Consider the following 17614-nt stretch of genomic DNA (forward strand, 5'->3'; position numbering starts at 1 on the left):
GTGGAGTCAGTTAGAAACAGGTTTGCAGGAATGGCGGCTAGCAGGAGGTTTATAAGAAAACAGCTTGGCAGGAGGCAAAATGGTTACTTTATATAAAAATTAAGAATTTACTTAGTCCTTTGGCTTGGGTTTACAGGCAGAAAACATTAGCAATTTACATTACACTAGTTATTTTTGAATACCACGGGAATGTTATTTGACCTCTGTTAGACTTTGGCATAAAAGAAAATTTATAATTAACAATTGCTAATTAAAAAAAATTTTTTTAAACTGAATATAAAGGATTTTTCTTAAACTTCTAGTTATTATGTTAAAGCTGGATGCTATTTTTTAGCCATAAATACATATTCTATAGGCCTGAACTTACACATAACAGGAAAGCCGGGTGACTGCAAAGTCCAGAAATTCTCCAGGGAAAAGTTATCCCCGATGGCCATTGAGAAATCTGGGGTTTGCCATCTCCCACACCTTCCGCCATGTTCTTAGAAGGACAAAGCTAGCTTAATACATAATTTTTAACACATGATTTTTAGTTGCAAGATGCCAGTCTGTGAACTGACCAGACTGAACCAGGTTGAAAAAATTAATTGAAATTTGAAAAATGGATAAGGCTTTAAAAATTGTATTATTATAAAATGTAGAGATAACAAATAAACAGACAAAACAAAACAACACTAAACACAACATTTTACACTTGTGGCCACTTTCATTCATCACAACAGACACATAAACAGACAAAAGGATTGATTTAAGACTTATTTATAAAAAATTGACAAGCGCTTTTAAATATTTAGCTAGCATGTTTGTGAGAAGAAAAAAAATTTTTGTAGAAAAACTTTTTTAGTTTTGAGAAGTACTTAATGTAGGAGTGGAACTTTGCTGAAAATAAATTTTAAGGTTTAGATTTAACACAAAACATTTTTAAAACAATTTTAATTTGAAGTTTAAAACATTAAGTAAAATGGTTAATGAGCACTGTAGAAGGAGTCTCTACTTGGAAGTATGAAATGATTTGCTGTAAATGAATAGGTTTTCTTTAAATTGGTTTTGCAGTAGAACAGTAAGACAGCTGCAATAAAGTGTTAAAATTTTTATGATTAAACACAATAGCATGAACTATGATTATTAAAGGTATAAAAACTGATTTTAAAAAACAAACAACTGTTTTTACTATGAAGACTTTAAGTGAATAATTTGTAAAAATATTATATACTAAATTAACTAAATGCTTAGATTATTATAAAATATAGTTAAAGACATCTGATGTATTTACACACTTAGAACTTAAGACTAAAATTGTATTTAATACTAGTTAATTTGCTTATAAAGTTTAGTTACTTTTATATATTACTTATAAAATTATATATAATATATTTTTCATTTATATTATTTTTTCACTGCGACACAAATATACAGATTTGTATAATGTGCTGATATTTTGAATGCACTTAAAATAATAGTTCTTTCAATGCAGAAATAAAGAACAACCATTGCTGTAGCACAAAGTTAAAACTAAGGGTACTATAAAGCACACCTAGGTGTTCACTGTGCATTAAATTAACTATATTGTTTAAAAAGGCTAACCACATTATTTTTCACATAATTTTGTAAATACTTTAAAAATTAAAATAAAACTTTTAATAGAAATATAAGACTTAAATTTAACACTTTTGTGTTCGTTTGGATTTTAAAACACAAAGAAGTTTTTCTTTTACCAACATTTTGTTATCTGTAAAGTGACAGAATTATGACCTTGCTCTAAAATTTTCTGAGAGGCATGAAAAAAAAAAGTTTATTGCCCTTATCTTCCTGTTGCTTTTTAATGTTTTAATAATTACTTTACACCACTTAATGCACTAAACCTAATAACACATATCTGACGAAGTGTAGGGCTGACAAGGTGAAGCAGAGTCTTTCACTGATAACTCGGGGAGGGGCCAGCACAGTTAACAGCAGGAAGGCTAGAGGCAAATTATTTACAGTCCGCAGGGTGTAATGATATAGAGAAAAAAAAAGCAATCTTTTAAGATTAATTACTAATTTATTGGAATTAGAGGGAATGGCAACCGAAGAGGGGAGTCTGGGTTGCAAAAGCACCATGGGGATCATGGTTTTATTAATTGATTTGAGAATATGCAAGAGATGCCACTTTTCAGATTTCTTTTGAATAACAAAGATTGGGTATTTCAAGGTGAATTGGAAGGCTTAAAGTGGGAGTGGCAGGGCCTGAGCTGGCTGTTTCCCAAGGCTGGCAGGAAAGAGGCTGAAGGAGGCTGAGGACTGGTTTGAGCAAAATGTACTGAGTAAAGGGTACATTAGGCTCAGAAGTTTTAACAGCAAAGTGTAGATATCGCAAGGTTTTATGGCTTAGCAGATGATACTTTGTAATTATCCTGCTCACTGTGCCCTTAGAATTTTTTGTAGGCACTGCAGCAGTTTCTGTTTTATGGCACTCAGCCTGACTTTTATTAGTTTGTTTCTTTGAATTCTCAAGAGGGGGGGGGCTTGGCCGTGGAATTCAGTGGGCAGAGGACAGACAACTATAGATTTAGGAGGGGGGGGAAAACGCCTGAAGGGCAGAAACCTGTGAATTAAGAGAAGCAGCCTATTTTTGAAGGCTTAAGATTTGTTTAAGATTTTCAATTTTGGCCAAGTAGTTTCATTTCTATAGCTTTAAGAGGGGGAGCGGTGAGAGGAGGGAATCTGCCATGGTTAGGGACTGAGCGTCTTGGGCATTTAGAATTTTTCCCCTGGGGTGCGGGGGATCAGTGGGAGGCGTTTGAGAAGGTAGCTGCGGAGGCTGCTGAGCAGGCGGGGAGGGGGGGGGGAAGACTTTTTCCATTAGGGAGAAAGACAGGAAAGGTAGTAGCACTGGTTTTTGAGCTAAGAGCATTATCAAGTTTGTTAGAGAGGTGAGAGACCATGGATGTAATTGTGGTGAGTTGGGAGCTTAAGTCAGAAAAGGGGGGGGGAGGGAGAAAGCAGCAACAGTTTGTTGCCGGTGTGGGGGAGCTGCTGGAATGCCGGCTCTGGGGAGCGACTTCCAGGCACAGAGGGCAGCAAGAGCCATGTTGGCAAGCTGGGACCTGGAAAGTGTGTGCTGTACCTTTAAGGTATGAAAAGAGGCGAGGCCAGCTATAAGAGCTTAGAGATCAGGATTCCTGCCTATCTGCAAGGGCTTTGCAGCGGAAAAAAAAGTTAACTTCCCAAGAGACAAAGAGTTCAGCTTTTAGATTCTAAGCAGGAGAGCGTGTAAGGGGCTTGGGGGCCATAGGAGGTTACGGCTTGAAACGGCTCTTTGAGGCTTTTCCAATTAAAGGCTTTGTATTGTTGCAATTGCTGGCTAAGGAGGGGAGGGTGGTGAAACAGGGACGGAGCTGAAGCTAGGGAAGTGAAGGGCTGTTTAGGATTTTGCACAGAGGGTGCAGTGGCAGAAGTAAAGATGAAGGGTCAGAAGAGGAAGGAAACTGAGAGACAGAGTCAGAGCGAGAGGGAGCCCAGGAACACTAGATTTCTGGCAAACATCATGAACAAACATTAAAAAATTACAAATATCTTTTTTGGTAACCTCTACATGTCTGGCTTTTAACTCAGACTGAATATCAATAATGAATTTAAGTTCAGTAGTCAATGAAGCACCCATGGTAGCGTATCCTATGGGCGAAGCCCCAAAAGCCAATCAGGGGCGGCGATCAGAACGACTGGAAAAACTGCAGTTTAAATTTTTGATTAAGGCTAACTCGTTTCAACGCTTACCCTGATGAGGTATTTCCTGCGATTTACGAAACAGCTCCGGACTCGCCGACCTGTAGTCGTTCGGGGTGTGGCGGTGGTCTTCGAGCCCAGCGTTGGGCGCCAAAATGCGGGGTCCTGAAGCCCCCCAGGGGGGCCCGGCCAGCAGGAATTAGCTGGGAAGACTTCTCAGACAACCGCACTCCTATTTTGCTGGGTAGAAGAACAACCACACCTGTAAAAATCTGAGAGAGGTTAATAATAAAGACCCAAGGCAATGTCTCACTGCTCAAGGGCAACTTTATTTGACTACAGCTCCTTCTTATATAGTGAAGGAGAAGGGGGCAGTACAAAGATAATGTCAATCACACTTTTGGTGCGAAGGTCCATACAAGGCAAGAATACATATCAGGTTACAAGGAACAAAGAAAGTAAATCATTCTCCAAATAAGGAAATGGGCAGTGGGCTAGGAGGCAGGGTTACCTGCAAGTCATGATGAACGTGCTGTTTCCATGGAAATTTCTTGTGACCGTCTAGCTGCATTTCTAAACTTTTAACAGATATAAGGTGGGGGCAATGTTCTTACAGAAATAATTTTGTACAGACAATGTAACATATACACATAATAACTGCCTTGTTAACTCAGGGATATGGTTAAGGGAGTAAGGCCTCATTTCTGGGAATGGTACTGGGCCGTGTTGCTCTCCTCCGGGCTACAGTTAATTATATCCTGCAGCTGCACATTCCTTTCTCTATAGCTCAAAAACTTACAGCAAGACTGCATGTAGCCTTTATAGTGAAAGGCTGGACTTATGGCAGAAAGAATAGCAAAATGGCCTCAAACAAGTCACAGTCCCCAACACCCATATGGGCCTATAATGCCATGTGGCATTGTTCCTTGTTTGCATAGGCACATTAAAATGGGAAAATACTATACATACAAATAAGTTCCTATCCAATAGAGGTAGGAACAAAGAAATCTTGTAGAGTAATGGGTCCTTACAACCTGACATAATGACATGGCACAGGCCTCAGAAGAATGGGCATTCTCCATTCACCCCTGAACCAGGGATGCTAACTACGAAACATCCAAGGTCATTTCTAACATCATCTGGAAGCAATCCTCTACCAGGGAAGACTCTACCACTGCTCTGACATTGACCTGCTCAAAAGAGACTTCCCTCAACACTAAGAAGACTTGACAACAACGATCTGCTTACAGGACAGGGTTCTCTGCATTGCCCTTTTATTGTGAGGTGAAACTAGAGGACGCTCACCATCCTGACTTCAATTTAGGATATGTAGATTCCAGGATCTTTAATACAGAAACATGATACCAACAACAGAGACTGTAAAAAATAAAAGTGTATTGGCACTACAGACAATGACTTGGATTGGACAAACTAGTTTGCCTGGAGCCTAGAGTTGGTCTTCTGCCAGGAAACTTCAGGGGTAGGGTCTCCTTGTATTTAGGCCAAGGCTTTTCCTTTCTGTGTCACTCATATTTTGGTGTGCCTATGCAAACAATAGCTGCAACTCTAATACTGTCTATACAGTGCTCCTTTGACTCTAATCCTTAAAAAAAAACCACTTAAACTTTTGTGATTAACTTAAACTAATATGCATGGGCAAGGAAATGTAAGAAAATACTATACCTTCAATGTTTAAGGAGTTACATAAGTTTTATGGCCTTAGATTGCTTTGTGTACTGCTAAGAAATGTTATAATGTACTACAATCTGGGGACTTGAGGGACAAAGTAATTATACATGGGTTTTATTTTATTTTTCTTAATGTTCTTTGGCTGAAAGTCCAAAATTAAGGTATCAGCAAGAGGTTTTCTTCTAAGAATTCTGTTTATGGGTGATTGTCCTTCCACTGTAACTTTACCTTTTTCTCTTTCTTTGCATCTTTGTTCTCATAATTAAAAATAAATTTATAAAAAAAAGTAAAAAAAAAAAGAAGTGAAATTGTGATATCACACAATGCGGTCATTAAATCTCTCCTTATTAGCTTTCCACCTACCCCTCCCACCCCTCACCCTCCCACCCCCATCCATAGTCATCAATCCTGTTTTCCTGTATTCAGATCCTGTATTCAGAGCTGAGCCCAACCTCTCTGTCCCCCTGGAAATCTCACTGCAGAGGGCTCTGCTGTTGGTGATTGGATAGACAGATAAAAGAGGACAAGATGGGTAGAATGCTGCTGGTGCATGAAGTAGAATATATGTTGTCCGGAGGGGTGGGGGGGGGTCCTGTAACTGCTCTATCTCTGCTTCCTCTACTGTAAAAATATCTTCCTTCATCCAAACGTTTACTAAGTTATTTGTTGCTAGTTGAGCATTCTGTGATATTGGGTTTTCTTTCTTTCTTTTTTTTTTTTTTTTTTTTGAATTTAGAAATTCCAGGATCTATGGAGCTGGGCAGATGAGCTGACATGCCTGTGGTTGTGGGACGTGGCTCTCGTTGCTGGAGCTTCAGGAAGTGTGAAGGGATGGTGAGAAGGCCTGAGGAGGGCCTGGGGGGAGGGCCTGGGAAAGGGCTGGGGGCCTCTATGAAAGGTACATTTTTGTTTAGTTTCATTTTTAAGCACCGTGCTTTAAAGTCGTAGTCATTAAAACACCATGGAATTGTAATACAGACAGACCCTCAGATCAATAGAATAGACTTGAATATCCGGAGATTGACCCTAAGGTATACAACCAGTCAATCTTTGATAAAGAGGCAAGATAACAAATTGGAGCAAGAAAAGCCTCTTCAACAAAGTGGTGTTGGGAAAACTGATCAACTACAAGCGCAAAAGTGAACTCAGAACCTCTCTCTCCTCTCTCTCTCTCTCTCTCTCTTTCTCTCTCTCTCTCTCTCTCTCTCTCTCTCTCTCTCTCTCTCTCTCTCTCTCTCTCTCTCTCTCTCTCTCTCTCTGGTTTTTGGTTTTTGGGTTACACCTGGCAGCGCTCAGGGGTGACTCCTGACTCTAAACTCAGAAATTGCTCCTGGCAGGCTTGGGGGACCATATGGGATGCAGGGATTTGAACCACAGTCCTGCATGCAAGGCAAACACCCTACCTCCAGGCCATTCCTCCAACCCCATCAGACCTCTTTTTAACAAAGCTCAAATCAAGAAGGATTAAAGGCCTTAATATCATACTTTAAACCATAAGGTACATAGAGGAAAACAGAACATTCTGTGATATTGCAGCTAAAGCCATCTTTATTTTTTTAAAATTTTTTTGGTTTTTGGGTCACACCCGGCAACGCTCAGGGGTTACTCCTGGCTCTACACTCAGAAATCGCCTCTTGCAGGCTCGGGGGACCATATGGGATTCAAACCACCATCCTTCTGCATGCGAGGCAAATGCCTTACCTTCATGCTATCTCTCCAGCCCCTGAAGCCATCTTTTTGTTTTGTTTTGTTTTGTGGTTTTTGGGTCACACCCGGCAGTGCTCAGGGGTTATTCCTGGCTCCAGGCTCAGAAATTGCTCCTAGCAAGCATGGGGGACCATATGGGACACCTGGATTCGAACTGATGACCTACTGCATGAAAGGCAAACGCCTTACCTCTATGCTATCTTTCCGACCCACCCCTAAAGCCATCTTTAAACCACAGTAAGCTTCACATTATTGGGTTCTTTGAAAGTCTCCCAGACTTTCCACTGGAAAATGGAGTTCAGAAGCAATGCAATAGGTTGGGTTTGCTTCAAGTTCCCTCAGGAGGCTGCCATCAAGAACAAGTAGGGCCACCATTTTGCCTGAGGTGCCAGAACCACCAGCTCTGACTTGGGCACCTGCCTGGACTGAACAAGTGCCTGTGTAAAAGGAAAAGTTCCTAGTTGATGGCTATGACTTTCAGCTCATGTTATTTGGCATTTTCCTGAGATAGACTTTCCACAGGTTGTACAGGGAATCCATATGGGATGTGAGAGTGTGACTAAATGCCTAGAGGGGGCACATTGCTGCCCAAGATGGTAGTAAAAACACCACAACCACCACTGACCATGGCAGGAAAGGAAAGGAAGCAACAAAAACAGCAAAGAGAAAATGGGTGGGTGAGGAGAGCACAGGGAGTTGCACTGAATCATCTCTGCTGCCATTAACACCACCTTTGTTCTTGAAGCCTCTGCCTTTGCCCCAATGGCATGGACCCATCTCACCCTTCTCTGTACTAGAATTGAAGGGAGAGAATATGATCCTCAGCACTTGTGGGTGAAGCTGAGATTATTTTTATCTCACTTCTCCCTTTGGGAGATAGGGACTTCCTCTAAAAATCAAGTGTGGTCCCCTCCAGACCTCTTCCTCATGAGAGAAACCAGCTAGGGCTGTTAAAACTCTTGGGGTAAACTCTAACCTGCCTCTGGTCTTCTCAGGCCACAATCTCTGTCATTATCTCATCCCCTGGTCTCCTCAGAAGGAAGCTCAAGTAAGACCATTCTCATTTGTGGATTAATTTCCTTAAAGAGTGTCTGTGAGAATGGTTGGAAGCAGAGGAACCAACCTTCAGCTTCAGAACCACGCAGGACTTGTTGATTTTTCTCTACCCTCACCTGATGTGTGACCTGAGGGAGACACAAGTTTCCCCTTCTCTATCATGGGTAGAAGTAACGCTAGCTCACTACTGCTTGTGAAGATTTTATGAAAAGTGGCTAATCGTATCTCTTGAGGAGAAGACTTGTGGCGAATGTCCCTTTGTTGACTTACACCCATTATTAACTTTTTAGCTTCATTTTTTGGTATCATCCAATAGAGCTCAGGGCTTTCTCCTGATTCTGTGCTCAGGGATCACTCCTGGCAGTTTCAGGGGGTGTTGTGGGGTGCTGGGGATCAAACTTGATGAGAAGCATGCAAGGCAGCTGCTCTACCTGCTCTATTATCACTGCAGCCCACACCCATTATTGACTATTCATCATGCAGAAATAATATCCAGTTCTGAGGATACCATCAGGCCTTCCTTCAACTTCTTTATAAGGGTACCAAGAGGTCTGTTTTCATCTTAGGAAATTAGGGTTTAGTGCTATTTAGTTTGCTGTTATTAATGCTTGAGATACTAGACAGTGATATTGAACACCAGAAGGAGGAGTAAAGGCAGAGTTTCTCCAGAGTTTCTTCCCCAGAAACAACAGATCAGAGGTCTTCAAACTTTTTAAACAGGGGTCAGTTCACTGTTCATCAGACCATTGGAGGGCCATACTATAGTTTAAAAAGAGACATGAGGGTCGGAGAGATAGCATGGAGATAAGGAATTTGCTTTGCATGCAGAAGAAGGCTGGTTCAATTCCCAGCATCCCATATGGTCCCCCAAGCCTGCCAGGAGCGATTTCTGAGTGTAGAGCCAGGAGTAATCCTTTAGTACCACTGGGTGTGACCCAAAAACCAAAAAGAGAGAGAGAGAGAGAGAGAGAGAGAGAGAGAGAGATATGAACAAATCTATGCACAGTGCACATATCTTATTTTGAAGTAAAAAAACAAACAAAATGGAAATAAATACAATATTAAAAATGAAGAACAACTAAAGTTAAATCAACAAACTTACCAGTATTTCAATGAAACTATGGACCTACGTTAGGCAGGCCATAGTTTGAGGACTCCTGCTTAAGACTGAGAGGAGGAGTCAAGAGACAGAAGGAGGGAAATTGGAGAGTGTGGTGACTGTCCCACATATGTGCATTGTGGGCCCAGGATGAGTTGGTAGCTAAGCAGGACAGGCAGCAGCAGCAAAAACACCCAGTTGGCCATATAAAATTCCTTGGCAGGCCACATGTGGCCCACAGGCAGTAGTTGAAGGAACCCTGAAACAGATGCTGATTCCTCTGGATGTGGCTATCACAGGGATCTTGGTCTCATGTTACCCACCCTGAACTCACTGCCTGACACAGGAGTCAAAACTATGACTCTGGCTTTGGACAAAAGAAACTGCTGTTTGTGAGGCTGAACTGCAGGGACTCTGGAGGCCAAACTCTATTGTGTCCCCTTAATCTTGGAAATGAAGGGCTTTTCTTTATAATTTGGGGACAGGGAGCTGGTGATACTCAGAGATATTCCTGGCTGTGCTCAGGAATCACTCCTGGCAGTGCCTAGGGGACTATATATAGTGTCAGGGATAGAACTGGTTTATTCACCTGCAAGGCAAGTGCCTAAGTTGTAGTAGGAGAGTTTTCATGGGCTAAGGAGGGAACAGAAACAGGCCTAGTCTCCAGCTCTGATCTAGTATCATTTCCTATGAGGGACAGAGAGCAAAGAGGAAGGAAAGTTAAAGGTTAGTGACATTCTCTGCCCTGTTTCTGTTTTTCTTAGCTATGTTATGTCAGAACCAGTTCCAAAACTTGAAGAACCAAATGCAAAATGAAAATAGTCCTTTGCTAGAAAGGCAATGCAGACCATAAGGCAGAAAAGAGAATATCTGAAACCCAGCTTGGACCATTCTACATGTGGGATTGTCTAAATTGGGGATCTGTGGTCATTCCAGTCACAGGCCCATGAAGCTGGCTCTGGCCTAGGGTGACCAGATGTCTGGTTGTTCTAGCTTGAGGAATTTCCCAGGACATGGGATTGTTCAGTGCTATTAGTAAATTGGACCCAGCCTGGTCCCAGACCATTGGCTGCTTTTGGGGTATCTCTGCCTCACATTATGGACCTTTAGCCTCTGCCCAGGGAGGTGCACTAGGTTCAGTACTTGGGGTCTAGATAGGCTGTGCTGCCTGCCCTTGAACTCTGTGGATTTCTGGGATGACTCTAATTCCCAGGCTCAAAACTTCTTCACAGAAGGGATAAATGTGGCAAATGCTAAAGATCATTTACAATCTGCATTAGAGAACATGGTGGACTTGATTCAAGGAGAGTCAAGGTCATGGCAAGGTGCCTGGAACAGGCCCTGGGTGAACATGGCCTGAATGAGACTCTGAAAGCTCTGGTAGCCACAGCCTAATCCCACTGTTGCCAGCCTGCTAGCTCATCAGCTAACTCCATAGACTCACTTTTTTCTCAAAAATGCTGCAAGCTAAGCCGTGCAAATTCATAGGTATACCTGACCCACAGTGGAAAACTCCCTGCCCTGCCAAAGCTTTAGCAGCTGTATAATCATGGCCACTCCAACTTCACTGTTTCACACTGTTATGTTATGACTGAGGTGTCAGGGGCCAGAGCAGAAATCTTGTCAGAAATGTGGCCTCAGGAGGCTATTGCTGAGAGTCAGCATACAGTAGGGCCACTCAGTCTCCACGCAGTAGGACAGTGAGAGTGTTGCTTTCTGAGAACAGCTGTAATCTCCCCATGGTCTTCAGTCAGAGGAGCCAACTTTGGACATGGTGAGCTGCGAGAGGCTCCCTTCTCTGGCCTCTTGTCAAAAATGTGAATTTGTTTCCCAGACTTGGTTTTAAATCTCTTTCCATTCTCTCATTCCCAGTACTGCCAAAGGGTGAGGGGAGAATAGGATAAGCAGAAAAGTGAGCGTTGTCCTGCATTAGTTGAAGCCCTAGAAAGAGGACCTTATAGGTCCCCTGAGGTCTGCCTCCTCCTTCAGGCCCTTGGTCAATCTTCATTGGCAAGGGAGCAAAGGAGATAATGTTTGAGAAATGGCTCAAAGAAATGTCAAATCTTCTTGAATCATGTTCTCAGAGCAACTTGAATTCTGCTTATAGCTCTCGGCCTTGTGCTTGTGTTGCTCTTGTTGCTGCTATTATTGATGATCCTGCAGTGCCTAGGGGCTGTCGCTGGTGGTGCTCAGGGGCCCTGCAGTTCTGGGGATGTATTCCTGGGGCTCACTCATGCAGGGCACATGCTCTATCATTTGAGCTACCCCTGCCACCCACAGTCTTGTTTTCTGTTTATTTTAGGGCCACACTCAGGGCTTACTCTTGACTCTGTCTCTCTGTTTTTCTGTCTGTCTGTCTGTCTGTCTGTCTGTCTCTCTCTCTGTCTCTCTCTCTGTCTCTCTCTGTCTCTCTCTCTGTCTCTGTCTCTGTTTCTCTCTCTCTCTCTCTCTCTCTCTCTCTCTCTCTCTCACACACACACACACACACACACACACACACTTTCTCTTTCTCATGACTGCTTCCTTAAAAATGTAAAACTACTAGCCACAGAGAGTGGAGTAGTGCAGTTAGGATAGAGAAGGGATCACTGTGACAATAATAGTTGGAACTAATCACTCGGGACAAGAACTAGGTGTTGAATGAAGATAAAGAGAAAAGCATGATACCCTTTTATTAACAATAGTGCAAACTGCAGCATCTAAAAGGAAAAAAAAGGGAGAGAGACAGAGAGTTAAAGAGAGAGACAGAGAGAGTTAGAGAGAGAGACAGAGAGAGAAAGAGAGAGGAGTAAAATGTCTGCCCCAGTGGCAAGCAGAGGGAAGGGTAGGAAGGAAACTGGGGATATTATTGGCGGGAAATGTTCACAGGTGAAGGATGATTGACACTGTAAGACTGAAAGCTTCACCCCACCTTCCCTCAGTCTTGGCTGCAGACAAGATTGGTGGTGCATCACTGCTCCCTGACGCCCTTCTCAGAGGAGAAGGAAAATCAGCACCTGAGTCTCAGTGAGTCTCATCCCCAGTCAGCTTCTGTCAGCCTCAGTGAGCCTCAGTCAGTCTCAATCATCTCAGTGAGTCTCAGCCCCAGTCAGCTTCAGTCAGCCTCAGTGAATCTCAGTCTCAGGGAGTATATCTTGCCTGAGGGAAAGAAGGTTCAGAGACCAGGCCTGTCCCTCACACTGTTAGGCTCCTGTCCCGGTTGAGGGTCAAAGCTGCAGGGAGGTGAGCCTGGTCAGAGGTTCCTGAGATTTCCTTCTTTCCCATCAATTTGTTAGCTGAGGCTCTGCTTTAAGTTGAGGGTGTAGGTTTATATGTTCAGCCTCACTGCTAATCACTCAATAGATCAGATCTGCTGACTTAGAGAAAACATGTGTCCACACTCTGGCCAAACCCTTCATTTACCTTCATACTCAAATGTCAGGAAATACTTTTAAGGGTTTTTTTTTTTCCTTTTGTTTGGGGCCACACCCAGTGATGTTCAGGGGTTACTCCTGGCTATGTGCTCAGAAAACGATCCTGGCTTGGGAAACCATATGGGATGTTGGGGGATTGCACTGAGGTCCGTCCTAGGTTAGTGCATGCATGGCAAATGCCCTATAGCTTGTGCCACCACTCCAGCCCCACTTTTAAGTTTTGTTTTGTTTTTGTTTTGTGGCTACATCTGTGGTGCTCAGGATTTACTCTTGACTGTGCTCAAGGATCACTCCTGGCAGTGCTCAGGGGACCAAACAGGGGGCCAGGGATTGGCCAACTGATTGGCCACATGTCAAGGCAAGTCACCCCACTCTCTGTACTATCACTCTGGCCCATGAAGTCCTTTTCTATCGTAAATGTACTCTAGTAAGAGAAGCCACTGGCTCCCCCATCAAACGTAGAGGTGAGTTTCTCTCCAGCCCTGCTTGGGAAGGCTGCATGTGCAGATCCAGTCACCTCACTCAGGGCTGGGATGGGAAAGCAGAGAACTTCCAAGGCTGAGCCTGGTGGTGACGAGGTAGAAATATGTGCTTCCCAATAGCTGAAAGGAGCCCGGACTGTATGCAATATTTCAGACACATGTGATGCATCCATATCATATGTGATTTATAAACATGTGTGATGCTTCTCTATTGTATGATGTTATAGAAACATATGTGCCTGTGTTATATGTGATTTTAATGTGATGTGCCTTATTTTATGTGATACTATGGACACATGTTTAATGCTCCTGTGTAATATTTTATGTTATAAAAACATGCATATGGTGCACCTGTGTCATATGTGATTAACAAACACATGCGTAACATGCAACTGTGTTGCATGTGATATCACAGACACTTGTACAGCCTATCCCATCACTGACAGCAAACTGGCCCTGGCTGGTGTCAGTTGCTTCAAAATCTGGAAGGAGACACGCTGTAGACCCTGAGTTGCTCCTCTTGTGTCAGCACAAAGAGTGTTCTCAAGGATGCAGAAGTTGAGCTGGGGCCATGTCCTAATGCCTGTCATCTGGATGTGGTCAAAGTCCTCCATGTCAGTGGTATTTGGGGTGCCTGATGGTGTGGGCACAGAAAGAAGAACTGTCAAGGCTTAGGCCCAGCCTAGCTGTGGAGACAGCCGTGGGGAGCCTGGCCTTCAGGTTGCCTGGTGTTCCTAAATCCCACCATACTGTGGGAGCAAAGACTTATTTCTCTCCAACCCCCAAGACTATAGCATCTTCCAGGAAGAAAGTCCTATTCTCACTTTAAAAGATTTCTCCTCAGCCATGGGTCATGGAGATGTGGGGAAATGCTGGGGAGGTCAGTTGTCCAGTAAAGCACAACGGTAACACTACTTCCTCAGGGGAGGGGGGTTTGATCGGGACCTTAGGAAGGCCTGTGGGGTGTCTTTGCACCTCAGAACCTCTGGGGCCACCACAGGGCCTACAGGTAGCCCACTGGCCACCAGTCTCACCTGGATGTACCTCTCCGACATACCTGGCCAGGGCTAAGTCAGCTTGAGCCCAGTTTGCTGATGCCCTAGCTTTGCCCTCCAGCCCCCTCCCCCCACCTAGTACTTGGCCCTCCTCTGCACCTCTGGATACTGGCAGAAGGACTTTTTACCATAGGGACCAACTGGAGCCCCAAATCCTGGCTCTGGTTTCCAGCCACCCCAGATGATATGGGGTGGGGGACCCCCATGAAAAAGTAGAGGAAGGAAGGAAAATCAGAGGGTGTGTATTTTCCTTTGGAGCTGAAGGTACAACACCACCACCACCTTGGTGGATTTCCTGCCCTTGTATTTCTTCATCCACCTCAGATTTCCCTCCCAGATGGAACCTCTTTTGTCCCAGTCACCCTAAAAGGTGTCTGCCATGGTTTCAATTGCATTAACCTTCAATCAATGCCAGCCGCTGCCCCCCCAGCACAGGGAATGGGGGCTCTGAAATCACCCCACCTCATAACGAGGAGACTGAGGCACCTAGAAGGAGAAGTTGCTCCTTCTCATTGCAAAGTCATCAGTGGTCGAGCTGGGCTTTGCGGTTCCCCCTCCCAGCAGCCTCTTTCATCTACTCCCATGTCAGTAATTTTCTATCCATGGAGACATTTCTTCAAAGGTCCTTGTCTGAATTGGAGCAGGAATTTGAGGCTATTTCGTGAGGCATGATCATGCAATGAAACTCTTTTCTTTATTCACAGTCCCTAGAGCTGCCAACAAGGCTCAGAACTGAAGGTGACCTTAGACAGAAAAATCCCTTGAGATTGAGCCTGTTTGCTCTGACATGAGTGGAAGCAAGGGGAGGTAAAGATGGATGATGAACCCCCAGATATGTAGCCCTCTTATAACTGGAGTGATGGGGACCAGCTCCAGTGAGCAAGTGTGGGGAGCTGGGAGCTCACAGCTACATATTTATAGCTTTGAACCAGAAATCATCAGAAAAACAAAATATTTTGGTCAATTGCCTGACTTATCTTTATCATTCCCAGCTAAACGTTTATACACCAGAGGGCCTCGGTGAACTGGGACAAATATTTTTAAAATGGGCTTATCTTGGGGCCAGAGAGAGATAGCATGGAGGTAAGGTGTTTGCCCTGCATGCAGAAAGACGGTGGTTCGAATCCCGACATCCCATATGGTCCCCCGTGCCTGCCAGGGGCGATTTCTGAGTGTAGAGCCAAGAGTAACTCCTGAGCACCGCCGGATGTGACCCAAAAACCAAAATAAAATAAAATAAAATGGGCTTATCTCAAGAGATGTTTCCTCTGGGAGGAAGAGCAGAGATAGAACAGACACAGGAACCTTACCTCAGAGGCTTTCCACATCGGAACAGTTTTGCAGTTAACAGGAAACTGTTATCTGTTCATTCTGCCTTTCTCCTGTTTCTATCTTAACTTTTTGTTACCAACAATGGGGGTGGTGTGAGGGGAAATTATCACTCAAAACTTTAAGAACTTCTTTCCTAGAGTTAATTGAAGGATGGAAGATGGCAGGAACAGTACGTGTGCCTCCCCAACCAGTATACACCTAACTCTTTTCTATCGTGTTTGAATCTTTAAATAAGGAAAGATCATGCAACAGGCAAGGAGCTTGCTTTGCATGTGGTTGACCAGGGTTTGATTCTCACCACCCTCATTTGTTTCCCCAAGTTGTTTCCTGAGTTGTGATTCCTGAGTATAGAGCCTGAAGTCAGCCCAGAGCACAGCTGGGTGTGATACAAAAGCCAAAAAGTAAATAAACAAGGAAAAGGAAATGAAAGGGGACTCTTTGGATCTTTTAACCGAGATATCTAACCGTGCAACTCAAAAAACCACCACCAACAACACTTTGAATTTAGGCCTTGAAGACATCACGAGGACTTAAGTCTTCACTGTCATCCTGAAAGTCTTCACTGAAAATCCATGATTTTCTTTGAGTACCTGTTCCCACTTGGTGAGCCAGATAGTCATTCAGTACTCTAACCACCCTAACACCATCAGGAAAGGTGTGGGAAGATCACTGGCATTTCCTGACAGTGCCTATAAAAAGTCCCATCAAGGGATCTTATTGGAGCCACCTGGGTCATGTGATCATCTTTGAACCAATAGCAGTGTCCTGCAAGTGTAGGTGTGTGTGTGTGTGTGTGTGTGTGTGTGTGTGTGTGTGTGTGTGTGTGTTGATTGCCAGAAGGGCAATCAAGATGAGGCTTCATGTGTGACCACAGTGAAGCATGTGAGCTTATGCCTATCCCACATGCCCGAAGATGTAAGGAGAGAATTGGGCTTCCCTGGGCCTGACCTCGGGTTTCTGAGGTATGGTTGTGTGAGAGTGAATGACTCACTATCTCTCTCAGTCTGGAGGTGCCAAAAATACTGTGCTAAGGTGAAAGGGGGGGGGGTGGACCTCTTTCTGGTGGCCAGGAAGAGTGATTAGTGGGCTTGTTTTAATAGCAGCAAAGGATAAAGGACTCTCAGGGTGGATGTCCTCTGGATACCTCATTTGTTCTTCCTCATTGCCTTTTCAGAGGACCAAGCTAGCATTCCCTTACCCAAGCCCATCCCTCTGAGGGAACAGGGCTCACCTCAGAGCCTGTTTTTCCTTTCAGGCAACTCAGCCCCAGCCTGGGAGAGGCAGGGAAGGGGATTCTATTCTGGCATGGCCAGGTAGCCAGTGATGTATGGTTGTGACCTAATGAGGGGATCTGGGTAGAGGGGGAAAGGGTATAGGAAACAGAAAATATGGCATTATTTGTGCTGTATGATCATTTGAAGGGAGGGGCTGGGCTCACTGAAAAGTGCTCAGGAAGTATTTCTAGGTTTGTGCTCAGAAGTGACCCCTGGTGGTGTCCATGGAGTATTTGTGGAGCCAGACTTTGAACAGGGCTGGGCAGGAGAGGCTAGGCTTCCCTCCTGGATTATCTCTCTAGTTCTATATTACTTTTACTGTTTTCTTTGGTGTTTAGGGACCTACCCGCAGTATTGTTGCTCCAACCCTCTTCAGCATGTTTTGGTCCAAACGAGGAGTTGGTCCCACCCCGGTCTCGTCTCCTTATCTAGGAAATGAAGGTTGGTACGGGGGTGGGAGGGTGGCACTGTGGCTGTCAAGGGGGGTAGATTCCAGGGTGTCCTGACCCCACCCCCACTCCATCACTCCACAAACCAAGCAACTGGGGGTAGTGCCAGGCTATTAGGTGGTCTCAGGGGCCAGTCCTTCTCAGTCACCAAAAAAAGTGCTCTGGTGGGGCTGGCGTGATAGCACTGCTGGATGTGGCCCCAAAACAAAACAAAACAAAACAAAAACAAACCTGCTATACTAAACCTTTGAATATTGTATTAACGACTTGATTGGTGATTCAATAATTTTCACAAACCTAACTGCTAATAACTCTCTCCCCTTCTTTTTCCATCTTTTTTCTTAATTCTTTAC

The 17614-nt window shown here is 44.0% G+C and overlaps 1 non-coding gene across 1 annotated transcript; it reads right to left on the reverse strand.

Annotated features, from left to right (window-relative positions):
- Positions 1–1423: 1423 nt before the first annotated feature.
- On the reverse strand, positions 1424–1553 carry LOC126005023 (small nucleolar RNA SNORA22). The gene has a single exon (XR_007494208.1). It is a non-coding gene; the product is annotated as a small nucleolar RNA SNORA22 (small nucleolar RNA).
- Positions 1554–17614: the final 16061 nt, after the last annotated feature.

The sequence above is a fragment of the Suncus etruscus genome, chromosome 3 (assembly GCF_024139225.1).
Source record: "Suncus etruscus isolate mSunEtr1 chromosome 3, mSunEtr1.pri.cur, whole genome shotgun sequence".
NCBI lineage: Eukaryota > Metazoa > Chordata > Mammalia > Eulipotyphla > Soricidae > Suncus > Suncus etruscus.